Genomic DNA, 16,200 nt, shown 5'->3' on the forward strand with positions numbered 1-16,200 from the left:
GCTTTCGATAGTTTTATCAGCAAACTCGCAGTCAAGTGTCCGCCGATTTAACTGCTAGTTACTCTGCATGGCCGATTGGTTTTCGTTCGAAACGACACTCTGACTCGGTCTGGGTAACCCTTTGCGTTACCATTTACATGATATTGAATCCGACCTGGGGATAAAGTCGATGTTGATCGCGACGAGATTGGGTAGCACTTTACGTGTGGGCAATTTTTCCGACGAAACGTTTTCATCACATCCAGCCAATATCGGCCGCGTATGAAGCGGACTAGAGATGGCGATATTAAAGGAATACGGGTCACCGAGAAATTTTCAAGCAGCCACGTTTCCCGAGGAAAGAGGCGTGCTTTACAATTAGACTCACCTCCGAGGCATTACACTCCGCTTAATATCCTCTTTGGATGGTCCCCTTTTTTAGATAAAGATACTTTATTAACGACGAAACTTCGTTAAAGTCTCGAAGTTTTTTCTCAAAGCTGGATTTCAACAGATCACTGCGCTAAAAGGAATCCGATTCGATACATTTTTACGTGTAGATAACGAAAATGGGATTGCTATTGGTACGGGACGTGAATAGAAGGATTTGAATGGATGAGACCGATATTGAAGTACCAATATAAGATTCTTCCTCGCTGATACGTATTCCAAGCTTCCTTTCCTCCTGAAGTTTCTTACTCTATGCAAATTTTTCTTCGTTGATAAAAGTTTCAAAAGTTTCCTATGGACTCGGTCAATATTAACGTTCGTTTCGTGACCAAGCTGTCAATACAGTTTTCTATTTCTTAACCCTTCTTTACCCTTCTCATCGCATTTTCTATTCTCCCACTTTATGTTATCGTTTATTTTTCTAGCATTTTTCCGTTTTATGGAAATGTGGTGAGAATTCCAGATTAGAGTCGCTGGGTTTCAGAGCGTATTAAAGCGATATGTGTATACGTATAGATGTAACGTGTGTTGAAGAATTAAAAATCCGTGTTCTGAATGAATCCATGTAAAATGAATAGTCGTACGTTTCAATAGCCGTGTGCACGGTAGTATTAGAAATGTAATTCGCGTATATTCATATGCAGGACTGTATGTTTTTAAAATATTCATATTTTAATTCGCGTGCAGTCGGTAGGTATGAGAATAGTTATTTAGATAGGTACACAGACCCAAGAAATTTGCAGAATGAAACTATGACTTCGCGAATATTTCGATTTTAATTAAAGTTAAAAATTTCGGATATAATTTCTCTCGGGAGAATTTAATCGATTAATTTTCTGTTTTGGTACAGTAATCTTAATAGTAGCAAATGTGTACTCCGTCCGTTAAAACATACGTATATATGTACGCACATACATATACACGTAAATACTAAAACGTATAACACGAATTAAATTTCAAATATTCTATTGGCAAACATAATTAGAGTTATTACCTTCCCCGATAAATTTTCTTAAATAATTTATCGTTTGTTGATACAGTTAAAAATTATTAATTATTCGATATTAATTTCAACAAATATTTTGATTGAAATTTTACAATATCGTTAACTTTTTTATCATTCTCAATTATTATTAAAAAAAAATTAATTTACGTAATGAATCTGACTTTTTATCACTTGTTACTGAAAACTCGTTAAAGTGCCTTCTAATAGATAACAAAAAGCAAGATATCTTGTTATCCATCTGGAATATGTTAACTCTTTGTACTCAACAGGCAGTATCTAGCGACATTAATCGTGTGAAAATTGTTTCTCGTATTAGGTTTACTACCTAAGGAAAAAAAAGTTTAAAGCCTAAATTATAGAGAAGAGGAAGAAATCTACTATAATAAAATTTATAATCGCGTTAGATTAACTTTATAATTGCTACAAAAAATATTTGCACATACACGTATTTTTCAATAAAGCGTTTTTTGGTGGTATGAGAATATTACTAAATGACACGAAAATGCTTCGTGTACTATAATAAATAAAATAGCGTACGCAAATACTTTCCGTGGCACTGTATAAGCTTTTCCTCTTCTAAACAGAACCTTTGGTTCGAAAATGTTTCGTTTTGAAATTTTATTGAAGTCGTTAGTCGATCGTATCATAAAAATGTTCCTCGTGCAAAGTACACGTACACTTAAATACACGTAAAATAGAAATCCCAGACACGGATACTTATATCATAAAAAAAAGATCATCGTTAAAAAAAAGAAGAAAATGTTCCCTATTCTACACAATTCCAGCTTGCACCAACTTCCACCCTGCTCCCATTAACGAGTATGGCAACAACTCGAGACTAGTACCAGAGAACACTTTTCCAATTGCGCTCTTTCAATACCTATTATCATCGTCGTTTTCAAGCGCGGAAGTCTGCTTTTTACCACGATGCAGTAACAATAAGCTCGCAATCGCAACGGGCATATGAGCTATAATTACAAGGCATGGGGCGGTTTTGCCATCGGGAGTTTATAGCGGCACTAGATTCGTTCCATGTGCATTACGAGTATCAATCGCCATATTCGAAAACCGGGTGTACGATCGACGACGGGATGGTCGAACGTATTTCGATTGGCTGTACCTGGAGTCGGGTCGCAGTGTCGTTGTGTATGCAGCGTGTCGTTGTTCTCTCGCGAAATTGGAACGTTTCGCCGCGGCGAGGCCATTGCAATTTTCATCGATACGATCTGACCATCGACCGTGAAGCCGGGCCCGTTTCCTGTCCGGAATCGTCCAACCGATTTCGACCGGCAGCCAGGGCACGTGCTGCCATCGTTTTCCTCCCTCCTCTGCCTCTTTCCTTCTTGTAACATATTCTATCCACACGCCCATCTTTCAGCAATTTTTTTTCATCTCCTACCTTGTCCGTCTTCCCCATCGATTTATACTGCCTCCCAGAGGTATTTGAGCAATTACCATTGAAAACTTTTGCGTCTATTATACTCTACACGTTGTATAAAACATTTAGAAATTTCATTAACACCGTAACAAAATACGACTGTCGCGATTATATTGTTCAGTTTTGAAATCAATCTGAACGTGTACATAGAGATGACGAGACATTTATTGCAAACATATATTTAGTAAAAAATTAGTACACAGCGTGAATATCTATCTTAGGAACGTGTTAGAATACTTTCGTGAAATTGCGCAGGTACTTTATTCCCTTTCCGATAATGTTCTTCGAATCTACAGTTCATTACTACCATTTGCATCTTCTGGCTCGCTTCTTCCGTGTTTGCTTCTTCCAGTCAGTCGTTCGAGAAAGCTCCCTCTTCTGCTGATATTTATCGGATTGTCCATTTATTCGCAGCCACTGTTCCCTAAGATACGGTTGAGTTGATCGAGAAAACAGAAATTCGTGTTCTGCTCAAGTCTGATCGAGCAATTTCGGAGAAATACAATTCTTGGCTATTGTACTTGGATCGCTCGAAACTTTCGATATCTTAAGACATTTTTTAGCGAAATTGAGAGACGTGGTAGCAAAGTTTAGGAATTAGTAAAGTTTTATACAGACCTTTTATTCTTTACGTCGACATCTCAATTCAATGCTATAGTTTTTCTCTTATAAAAACTAAATATCTAAGAAATCCTTGCTACTAACGTATACGATTTTTTATTGGAACAATGAATATCGCTTTGATTGCGTATCTATTAGAAATTAATCCATACTGTACTCGTAGAAATGAAATTTTTGCAATTCGGTGATTTACCGGATTATACACGTACATAGTTAAATATTTCAAGGATCCCGTATTCCAAGACAAAGGAAATTTTAATTACCATATAACGAAGGACTGAACTATTTACGTATTTTAATTGTACGAGTAATGAACTAGTCGTATAAGAATTTCATTGTGTTTCTCATCCACTTACCGACTTAGAATAATCTGGAGATCAACAGAAGGAGATGCTCGCAATCTGGAACGAGTATCATTATTCGACGTCACGCGAGCATCACGACGAGTCTAATCTTAATTCCATTAAGCCTGTCGGCGTAGGTGGCTATGATCTTTACGCGGTACGCGAGTAATAAGCAGGATAGCGATCTCACGCGAGAGTAGATCTAGCGAGACAGTGACCGGTTCACGGAAAGTAGAAAAACCGAAACCTGACCCGTCGCACTTTCTAAACCTTGGACTCGTTTCGAGATCAGCTCGCGAGAAAGATGCTCGATCGGATGTCAGATCAAACACGTTGATCTCCGTTGGTCAAACGAGAAGATTCGTAGGAGAAAGCTTTGATAAGAACTTTTGCATGCTGACCGTATTCTGTCCATCTCAAACTCACATACACATACACTATCAGTCACGAGTATCGGAGCACTATCTATTTGTTATATTTGTTGGAAAATTGTAATAGGTATTTTATTTAATACGTTACATGACACATATGGTAGGCTTAGAAATCAATCGGCGTATGTCTGTCTCTCATCAGAGATGTTTCACGTCGTACAGATGCTCTTTCGTTGTCAAAACTTTCAGTCGATGGAACAGTTTGATCGTTATACTGAAATTTAACAGACAATGCTACTTATATTGGCTACAGAATTAACTACACAATTTTTCAATGGACAAACGTAATTGTAAGTTGCATGGTTTCTTCAAATACTTTCGCGAGCCAGTGTAGATCGACTGTGCAAAATGGGCCAAGTGTCCTAATGCTTGCGACTGGCAGTGTACATTGCGATCGATCTAACCACAGACCACCTGCTTTCTCCGTGATAACGAATAGTTATTCTTTTTAATTATTCCCTGCCCACTCACGGACGTGAAAGGATGCTCGAGGATCTGAGATGCAATTAGGAAGACCCTTGGCAACCGACAGTAATTAAAAGTATTTGCTGTTTGCGCCGTTGAATCATTGAAACCTGGAATTTTTCTCTTCCTTGTTCTTCTTTTTTCTTTTCCTTTTTTTTTTTTTTTTTTTTGTTCATTTACTTTTCGGTCATTCTGGTGGATGGACGATTCGCGAAAAGAAAGGAACGAGGCAATCTCGTTAGCGAAGACAAATAATGAGCTAGCTCGAAGCGATAAGAGAGAAATTTGACTTCCATTCGGCTATGACGCGCGATTCAATTTGGCGGATGGTAATTGCGCTCGATTTATCTGCTCGGTTGGTTATGCGTGGACAGTTCAATTGCTTCGAAGGCTCACGGTCATTCCGACGATCTTGCGACGCGCGTTGATGTAAATGGAATTACGCGTCGTTTTCGGTTCGGTCCACACGAATGTCTCCTCGATGTGTTTTAATTCGTCGTAATTTCATCGATCGCGATGGGCGACCGTAGTTAATGAACATTGTCGATAATAGACTCTACGTAAAAAGAACTTCATCCCTGGAAAATGAGTCACAATTTTTTAAGAAAAGAAGCTCGAATAAAAATATTTCTTTATCTGGATACTTAACCAGTTGAGAGCTCAAAACAAGATACGATTTTCCATTTCGTTACTTTATTATGTAAATATTAGAAAGTATTTGTAGAAACATTCTACAATATTTTATAACAAACTAACATTCTGTAATAAAATTGACTTCGATAATTTAAGAAGATAAAATTTAACAAGTCGGTGTTCCATGTCGGGTTGTCCTCGGAGTTTTATCTCATTCTTCACATTTCCTATTATCTTCAACAATCGAATACTACTTCAAATTATCTGTTAATCGAAATGTACTTGTTAAATAATGAAATAATGGATTCAACTCGAAATTTCAAATACTGAAACGAAAAAGTGAAAATAATTTACATAATGAATTTTACTGACATAGGCAGGCTAAAAAAATGCAGCTATACAACAATGTACGATTCTAAATCCCGAGAAATATTCTACTCGCATCATCTCTAGTATTGGACAATTCAAGTTCCCTTGCATTCTTTTAACCCATCGTCACCTGATTTTCAACTTGCAAAATTCCGGCGACAAATCCGGAATATCGGTCAACGAACAGCGTATTCGTCGCAACGTCATCACGCGACATAATCTAAATCGTAACAAATATCGTTGCTCTTCAACCCAGGTAGCACGGTTATTCATCGCGAACCACACGATGTACACGGTACATTTCCTTATGTACCGTGGCTGCCATATTTTATTTAATAACGCGGAATTAATAACACGGGCCGCGAGAGTGAAAAGAGACAAAGACGCGGAAATTTACGTGGTTGCAATTAAGTTCCCTCATTTGCTGGTTGAAGAGTTCACTTTGCGCGCGGATGTAACATCGCGAAAAAATGGTTGTCTTTTGTCCGATAAGGAGCGTGGTAAGCGAATCGAAATTCACCGTGGAACTCGCACGGCCGGTTCTACGAAACGAGACGCGAATTAGAATTTTGCAATTCGCTTCCGTGCAAAGTTAGCACGTAGCCAGACATTACATAGGTACACCTGGACAATTAAGTCTCCCCGCCGTTGGCGATTTCGAACGCACCCCAAGTCTATTTCCGGCGGCGAACGGACCCTGTTCCATGCACGGAACCGGCTTTTTTGCGCGAAATATGATAATTTCGTTGCCCCAGTTTCCTCTGATAATGCCTAGCCGCGCTTCGATTCTCCTTGAATTTTTATGCAATTTCAGTGGTTAGAGCTTGCATAAAATTAATCTCTCGCCATCACCGGGCAAGGGAACATTCGCGTAAAAGTTTGAATAACTTTGGTTGGGAAAATTGCATTTCGCGAGCATCTTTTTCTTCTACGCGAATATACATTAATAATTTAACACGCTTTGGGTTTTTTAACACTTTCGTTGTGTACGCCGTGGATCCGACGCCTACTTTTATGACATTTATTTTCGAATATCTGTGAAAAATGCCTCTAGAATAATTTACGTGCGATTTTATAATATAGAAATAAATTATATAATTAACGAAATATGATTTTTTATGAAAATTCGACCACGAGCGAACGCGTTAAACGAGTTTATTTAGGTACTTAAGAGTTTTGAATTTATTTTTAATCCTCTCTGGATAAACTGGATCGTTGACAAACTGAAATTTCACCCTTAAATTTCTCTCCTTCAAATTCTCATTTTCAATAGAAAAAAGCTTACTTTAGTGAAAAAAGAGTAACAAAATTGATCCAATTTATTCACAAAGGGTCAATAAAAATGTAAAATATAATTTTACGCAAAGGTAATGAATTATTTAAGCGAGTAATCGTTTCAAGTAATCATTTTAACCACGTTAAATTCCGATGCCTGAAAGCACAGAATTAAGTAGTGGATTTATCAAAATGAATTTATGATAGGTAAATAATGGCATAGCATTAACCTGCCATCAACGATAAACCCACTGCACCCATAAATTAATTCATGCATGTTCAATTTTCTCATTTTCGTGCATATAACAACAAGATAATAGACAATTAATGTCATTATATACTTAATGCTAATGCATACAAAAATAATTAAATTCTACATTAAAACTCGGCACTTTATCGAGCTACGGCATTAAACTTACGTACAAACCAACCGATAGGGAAACAAACTTTGCAACTTCCACTTCTGTACCTTTCGAAGAATTCCAAAGTCGGAGAAAAGTAGCGACAAATCGGACCAACTAAACTTCCACGTACTCTTGAATTTGTTGAAGCATAAAAATTCGCGAAACAACCAGTGGAACACGAGTCGAACTGGCAACTCGTTAACAGGAAAAACACAGCAAGCGGGCCAATAACCGCGAGTCCTCGAGTGGCCAAGCGACAAGTTAATCGTTGCACCGTCAACTTAGCTCGAACGAGTATAACAAACTCGTTCCAGCGGTTGAGGGAAGGAAGGGAGAAAGTGAATTCATTAATTTGGTTGCGTACACGCGGGTATAACTGGTAGTGTTCCGGCAACAAGAGCGTAAGAGCCGTGCGTCATGGTTCATTTCGACGGTGTCCAACAGTCGAAGGTCGTCCTCGTTTCATTTTCACAGAGACTAGTCCGCACGAATTTCCACACCCACCAGCTGCTGCCTTCAGGGGCTTGTGCATGGCCAATAGTATTGTTAATTTCTAGGCGGGGATGTGACGCAAATTTAAATTTTCATGAACATGCATTAGACCTCGAAAGTATCCGGCCAATTGTTACTATACAAGTTTTATGACATTAGATAACATAATAAGCATTCTACTTTGGATATTTTATATATTTTTGCATACAATATTCGTTCTATAGATTTTTAGCAGCTTGAACTTCCTCGAAATATGTAGATCAAATAGTAACGTGATAATGTCGGAAATTTATGTGAAAATTAGTGTAAAACCATATAATTCTTTCCGACGAGATTCTTTCGAGCTTCATAGAAGACAATATTATTATGAATGTTATTGATCGTATGCGGGCCCCTTTTGGCTCTTCCTCTCCTCTTGATACACGCACGAAACCCTTGCACCCAAAGGGGTGAACTGACCCCCCCTGTTAGGCTGGCCAGGGGATTAAAATGGAGCAGCGCGCGCTTCGTTGATGCGCATACATTATGCAGTTAAACGGAACGTAAATACAAACCAGTCGGGTTTCGACCACCTGACGAGATTCGTTCGCGCGCTCGTAACTATAAATATAGACAGCGACGAACAGGACGACAAAAAGGACGAAGGGATACGCAAAGGATCGGCTTGGAAGGTAGCCTCGTCAAAGCTGGCACGCGCGCCATATTTGGTCGCGAACGTCCCTTCGCTGCGCGCCATCCGTTTCTTCTATCCCATACTTGCTCCACCGCACGAGCCCCGATGTTTCGTCGTTTTTCTTGCTGTATTTATGGGGAACGATCGTATTTTCGAAAATACAGCGAAGGATCAGCTTAGAGGGGGTCTACCGACTGACCTGTACAAGATACGATTATACGATGACAGGGGGAGAACGTGTTTCTCTGCTGTTCGTGTTTGCTTTAGTATCGTTTTTATGGTATAGGGTGAAGTGGTATAGCTGGCCGAACCTTTGTACGTTTCATAGAGTTAGTAAGTTTAAATTGAATTATTATATTAGAAATAAATGCATTTCGAGACAGGGGAAGAATATATCGATGATATTTAGAATCGAAATTTAAAGCGCTATAATTTTTGTTTTTTTAAAAATACAATTTTTTAAGAAATTTGTTCGCTTATTTTCAGTGGCCTATTTATTGTTTGATGCTGTTTTTGGTCGCATTATTGCAATGATTTTCCACTGATATAGATGACAGTGGATATATTTTTTTTTTGTTTGGTATAAATCGTACGGTTAATCGTATAGTGGCTAGTTTCAATAACCGTAATTCAGTTGAATTAATTTATGTATGTAATATTGAATGTATAAACTTATCAAACCGATCAGTTGTAAAACTCTGCAAATTGCACCCTACATTCACGTAAGAAGCCGCTACTAGCGTAGTATATCTTTTCGTTACGAAATAATTTAACAGTCACCTCGGATCGCTGTCTGAATTCCAACATGACTTCGCATCTGCGACAACCATTAACATATTCTCGAGTATTTCATGCAATGATATAATGATATATTCTCAAGTGTCTTAAACTAGTTTTCTATCAAACGAGCTTGTAACCCTTGTTTATTTCGAATCAACCTAAGATTGCGTATCTTTATTGGTTAATCCGGTTGTCTACGAGTTATCATCGATTACTATGTTCACGAATGATTGATCGTTTCGAAGGTCATTTTACAGGCCGATTTTCCACGAACGGCAGACATTTTGCTTCCATTCGATCGCCTCGGCGGGAACACGATAAACCAATTTGCGGGTGAATCGTCGCAATTGCCACGGCTTTCTCTCTTACATCGGCGAATGTTCTCTTGTGTAATCCTCCACGTTAAAGAGGATTTCGTTCCACTTGTACTACGTTTTGTATCTCACGATACAGTCCCTTCATGTATCCCTCGAGAGTCGAGGGTGCGCACCGTTCATCCCCCTTGTACGCGTGCACACCGTTGCCGTACGATTCGGTCAGGGTGCATATTTTTCGGGGGTTAACGTTCACTGTTTGGACGAAAACTTGCTCCACGGGGATTCGTTCAACCAGCTCGCGTTATCGGCATATCGATCTGAAATTTTATGGTTGAAAAGGGTTGCTGCCAGACGAAACATCGAGAGTCGTATATTAATTTTTCAGAGTACTCGAAGATGGAAAAATTGTTTTAACTATAAACCACTCGGCTCAGAGAGAGATGTGAATTTTTGTAGCTTCAGTAAGCGAGTTTCTTCGATTGTATGAAAAATCTTTTACTAAATAAAGAAATGTATTAGATTCATTTTTACTACTTATGTATGTATGTATGTAAATTAGTACGACGCGTTCGTTTTCTAATGGATAAATATTTCAAAGAATAATCTATAAAATCCATCTGTGAAGTTTTATATTGTTGGATAATAAAAGGTATTTTAATAATTAGGTTTATACTGTAATCATAAATAAAATTTGAATTCATTCTATACTATATGTATAAATAAACTTTCAATTATTCCTGAAAGCCACTGAATTAATCTACCCTACAGCTAATCTCCAATAATCTCCATACTTATACTCTCACGAACAATAACGTAACCATTTTACATTTCCACAGTTCCATTACATCCCAAAATTAACGTTTAATTAACACACGATTGCAGCATTTGGGCACTTTCATTATCCATCGTGTCCTCGAATTCGTTCGTCATCAAGCAATTATTTTCGACTCTAGGAGAGGAGAAGCGAACCAATCCAATTGTATTCCGTTTAGCAGCGAGTCCGCCGGTATCGATCGACACCAGGGAGACATCATCCCGTTTCTCTCGTAAGTGCAATCGCCAGTTCGAGATAACACGTCGTACTATCTCGCGGCATGAAATTCCACGAGGTTTATTTGCGAGTATTTTACAACGTACGGACTGCGTGTGCACGCATACCTACACTCACCACGTTTACATTATATACACGTGTCATAAAATATGTTGAATGTGGGGAATATTTATCGGGCCGATTTTAAACATCAAAATAACGAGAAAAATTCATGAACAAAGGTGTCGTACGAGATTTATTTTTCACGTTATTTCACGTTAGAAATATAGTGGTCTTAGCGAATAAGGTCTTCTCTTCATCTCATTCACGCTGCATGTTCCTCAACCTAATACGACAGTCGAAATCCTATCCACATGCTATGTCATTCGTTTCTTCATCTCGGAATGAGAAATATTCAGATATGGTACAAGTATTTCTTTTTTCATTTTCTTTGTCGAATTCAGATTTACTCGAAACTTATAAATTTCGGATATCTAGAGACGCTAAGTGAAGAGAGAAGGATTCAAAAATACAAAAATGAAATTTTATGATTTTTCCGATATAGCTTAAAAATATAAATCGGGAGTGATATAGAGAGAAAGGTTACCGGTATATTTCTATGTCTTGATATTTAGAATCGATATACCTATATATCGATACCTATAAATATCTTTCATATGATATTTCGCGACACCCTATATAAACATGGAAGGAGGTAAGCATAATTACGCAATTACTTAACGTTCCAGGTATTATTATATTATTGCCAAGGACTTTTTCCGTGAGCCATCAATGTCGTTCAGCTTGTGTCTCAGAGGGAAATATTTTTGTTTGTAGTGGATCTCCAGCCGTATATACGTACTACGTATATGACACGGAGATCCCTTTCTTAACCGGTGTTTCGTGATTATCTTAACTGCCTGAAATGCATTACATCCCGTAAGACGATTGCTTAAACGCGTTTCTCCAACGATTCCTGCCTCTCGTTCTTGACACCAATTACTTGACACGTTTCGCAGCCGCCGCGGAGCAGGATCGTTTTTCTCTCTTCAAATGCCACCGTACTACCACAAACGAGATACAGAATAGACACGAATGCAATGCTTTTTCGTGTTCCACGTTTTGGGAGGGGACCATCTGACTCCATTTTACCATTTCCGTGTTGCTGATACATAACGTGAAAATACCTCTTTTCTCGTTAGTTCTAAGTCGAATTAGCTTGGTCGTAAGCAAATATTGGAATATTCGGATACCGTGATTTCAAATAGACGTTGGTTGATTAACCAATTTTTTTACCAAAAAAACTGCGATTGTGTTTGATCAGTTTAAGCTCTGTATTATGAGAATAAACCGGACAAAATTTCTGATTATACGATAAGCAAACGAGAGTAACGAGATAATTTGGTATTCCGCATACTGCAGATAAATAACCACGACGTTACAGGACGACATAAAGCCATAAAGTTTGTTTAACGTGGGTCTGACCGTAGATAGAATAGCTTCCTGAAGTTCAAGTTTGTTAGAATAGTTTACGTTCCCTAAAATAATTAAATTTTAACTCTAGAATGTGATAGATGCAAAATATTTGACGCTTAATGCTCTGATTTTATCGAGGAAGAACTACAACTATTTCAGATAACTGTTATAATATATATAATTTACTATATTTATAATACATAAGAATAAAGTAATTTTTTATAAGTTGTTGCATATTAAATACAATAATTTTTTATGTTTTTGAATTATGGAAACTTCGTGAACATGAACTTGCCCATATTGTGGACACTTTTGAAACAGGAACAAATACTAATCTCAAGATGAACGAACATACATCGATTAAGATACATGTTATTTCAATTAACATTTTTTCACCTTGAAAACAATTACTATACAACACCTTGATAGCTTGAAAAGTTATTTTTAGATAAATTATTTCCTGTTACTTACTTTTTTGAGATCTTAAGTCGATGATATTTTAAATATATCGTATTTGTAATATAGTTGAAAGAAAATTGCCAGGATAATTGTTTCATTATCGTCAATTTATTTTTGCTTCCCGATGTATACAACGAATTAATTTTCCTTACTATTTGTGCAAAAACCAATTACAAGTGTACGATTGTGAATTGTCGACAGGTTATTTAATTACCTCGATTTTTTTGATGTTATACCAGTAGAGAATAAATATAGACTGCGATTCGGGACGTGGAAAATTCAAATTTTCGTGGAAACTCATAAAAAATCTAGCTAGTACAAATTATCCACTCTATCTCTTTTTTTTCCTGGATGTGTTATGAAATTATCCTCGTCGATTGGTTACGCGTTGCGCAGCGTACAAGCGTTTCAGTGAAACAGGAAAAACCGAATTTCAAGCTCCACGTCTTTATCGAAGCAAAAGTTCGTTGGCAGTTCGACCGGTGCTTTCATTTTCGTCGTCTCTGCATATTTCAATCCTGGTTTTTTCTCGCGTTCACTTTAAAACCGACTGCAAAGAAATATTTCGGCACGCCAACGGTTATAAGGTAGCGATTTTTTTACGAGTTCCACTAACCTAAATAAAGTTCTCTTTCGGCGTCTCTAGCGGCGCGGTGCTCTGCGCATCTGCGATTCAGAGCTGAGAAGAATTTGCAAACTATCTAAGGCACTCGCCTTGAAGGAAATTCATTTGATCGACGAAAATATGCTTAAACCTGCATGATTTTCTTGGCCTGTCACCGCCGGACTATTTCGAGAAAGTGGGCAAACGCGAGGAATTCCTAGCACGCGCCCTGTTACGTATTCGACGAATTAGCGATATTTCCTTATTGTATTCTCTAACAATGGCTGCTTGGTGTCCTGTTTGGTGTCTTGAATATGCAGTGTGCAATAAAATAACACAGACATTGCATTTATAGATTTTATCGAATTTCTCGTTGGTAGTAATATAATATAGAATATATTGAAATGTTAAGCGACAATGCTTTTTTTATCTTTATATTTGTAATATGCAAGACATATTTATTCTGTTAAAGTAAAGCTAATGAAATTAAACTACTGCTACTAATCGTAGCAAATATAAGACATAAGATACGTCCGATGATTTATGGATACACATTCTTGAGATTCTTTATTCTTCCTGGTATTATACCTTTTTTATTATGAATTCGATAATATTAGATTCCATGTGCAATTTATGGGATCATGAATCCAGCCAGATTGTGTTTAAAATGCTTTGGTGAAGTCTGGCATACTTTATGCGCTCGTAAATCTATTTCATCAAGCTTGTGTATGTGGAAGTCGTATAAATCTTAATTAGCAAACGAAAAAAATAACTCGATCATGGATTCTATGAAAATCCACGCGATCTGTTCAATAAATTTGTATTTACTACGTATCTTTACTACGTACATTCTTCCTATTCCCAATACGATTTAAACCTTTTACGGCTATGAATTCACACACGAATTTCAATCAAACGCTTACTAAAATAGATTAAAAACCTCTTACGTACATTTGCTCTCCTCATTAGGATTTTCAAGTTGGTTTGAAATTCGGCTAATGTAGGAAATCATGATAATCGTGTCTTAATGCTAACGACATTTCAAAATGTTTGATGTAACACATACATAATATAGACATAAGAAATTTCCATGGTAAGTGGTCAAATATTTCCCTGAATCAATGTATATATCCTGGAACGTAGAACGCGGATACGCAATAAAAATCGCGAGTGGAAGAAGTTGCAGAAGTAGACTTAAGCTGAAGCGAATTAACGTGCAAACGAGAATACGTACCGGGTTCTCGGTGTGCATCAGAAACGCGGCGATCGGCCTCGTTAACATTGCAAATTCCTTACGGGGCCGGCCACTTTTTACCAAGCTAATTTCACTCTGCAATGCAAATTTCGGGCCGGCCACCCTCCCTGGGCGCACAGAGGGAGCGTAGCTCGCGATTCACTCGCGAGGAAAGCGCGCCGCGAATCGACGACGACGTTGGTACACGTTCTCGCGCGCTTTTTGCCTCGTTCCACCGGCAATTTCACAGTATTACGCTTCCTGGCCGGCATCCAGACGGCGGTCTCCTGTAAAAATCAAGCAAACAGAATTTTCGTCAGTGCACCGTACTTAAGAAACGAGCGTTTAGCCGCCTTGAGGCCGCGCGAATCGCCGGTAAATTGGTTTCTTAATTGCGGACGTGCTCATGAACACGGCGCCAAACGAAACAATCAATCCACGTAGAAGCCTGGTAGATTTTATGTTACACGGGGTATTCGCCACTCTTTTGTTTCGATGTTCTTCGCTTGCCTGATTTTCCGAACGATATTGCTAAAATTAATTGCACTTTGTTTGTAATAGCACCTTGTGTTTTATTCAGCGGTAGATGATTGGTTTCTGTGTCATGATATATAGCCTATATATTAAATCTGTGTGTATAGATATATTATTTACGAGGATTAGTTCAGTTTATGGTTAATTTGTATACGCCACGATATACATCGTATAATAAATCAATAAAACCCTATTTAATTAATTAAACAATGATTTTAGTATGATCTCGCGGAGAATATGGTATGTTCCAACGATATTAATGATTTAAGTGATAACGTGCAAATTGTTTGCGCAACGCAGTTGCAGAAACTACAACTTGCAATTGTCAAATTCATCAATAATATTAGTTGGTAATTTATACAAATATATCGATATTAAGTTACATTACGTTGTTTAAGTTACAGTAACAGTGGTGAATAGAACCTGTAATTTGTAAATTCATTAACACTATTGGTTCTAGCTTATTGTGCAAGAAGTACTCGATTAATTTTCGTTTTTATTCTAACGCCAGCATTTTGTCTCTTAAGCCTGCTTCGTTATTAACCTTTTACATTGCAAATTTTATTCCAAACTAAGGAATATTCACATACATAAACGCATAATTGGCGAGGTGACCTGATATTTAAATTATTCATTGTAAGCGGCATTGATCATTGTTATTAACTGTCGCGAGTCTGAATAATTTCACGTAAGAAACAATTCCTCCCGCTCACGTTCCTCGTGAACGAGATGACATCACAATAGAACTGGATACAATTTCAATTTTAAATTGCGTTAACAGAGCACTCCTGGCCTTCTTCCAACAAAATGAACCGCACAAGCACCAGCCATAATTCCGAAAGTATTTAGAGCGCGAGTTGTACAATTTTGCACTCTGCATTTAGTATATCGTATTATGTAAATCTCTTTGAGGGCGTGGTCATCCAGTTCGCATCGTATAGTATTATCAAACGTCAAGTTTGTAGAAAATATTTCAACTAAAAAATAAACTTGCATCTCGTTATCGAGTGTATTTCAGAATTTATCGTGTACCATCTCTTTCTTTTTATCGTCGTCGTTTCGTTTTTTCTATAAAAAAAGAATAAAAAATCGAAATATATCTTTAGAACGTAACAGGAAACTCGGTTTATGCTTATCAGATTGTGTTTGTCATTTGATTACTCTTTGAAGAACATTGCGAATATTA

The 16,200-nt window shown here is 37.5% G+C and overlaps 1 protein-coding gene and 1 long non-coding RNA gene across 3 annotated transcripts in view; one reads left to right on the forward strand and one right to left on the reverse strand.

The window, feature by feature from the left end:
• Window positions 1-16,200, forward strand: part of LOC117159636 (uncharacterized) — a 558,819-nt gene that overhangs the window by 126,218 nt on the left and 416,401 nt on the right. The gene's annotated exons all lie outside the window — the stretch shown is intronic.
• Window positions 1-16,200, reverse strand: part of LOC143303069 (uncharacterized) — a 66,350-nt gene that overhangs the window by 23,204 nt on the left and 26,946 nt on the right. For both annotated transcript variants that reach the window (XR_013059066.1, XR_013059067.1), the window contains exon 3: window positions 14,481-14,767. This is a non-coding gene — a long non-coding RNA (uncharacterized LOC143303069). The remainder of the gene's footprint in view (window positions 1-14,480; window positions 14,768-16,200) is intronic.

Source organism: Bombus vancouverensis, chromosome 8 (genome assembly GCF_051014615.1).
Source record: "Bombus vancouverensis nearcticus chromosome 8, iyBomVanc1_principal, whole genome shotgun sequence".
Classification (NCBI taxonomy): Eukaryota; Metazoa; Arthropoda; class Insecta; order Hymenoptera; family Apidae; genus Bombus; species Bombus vancouverensis.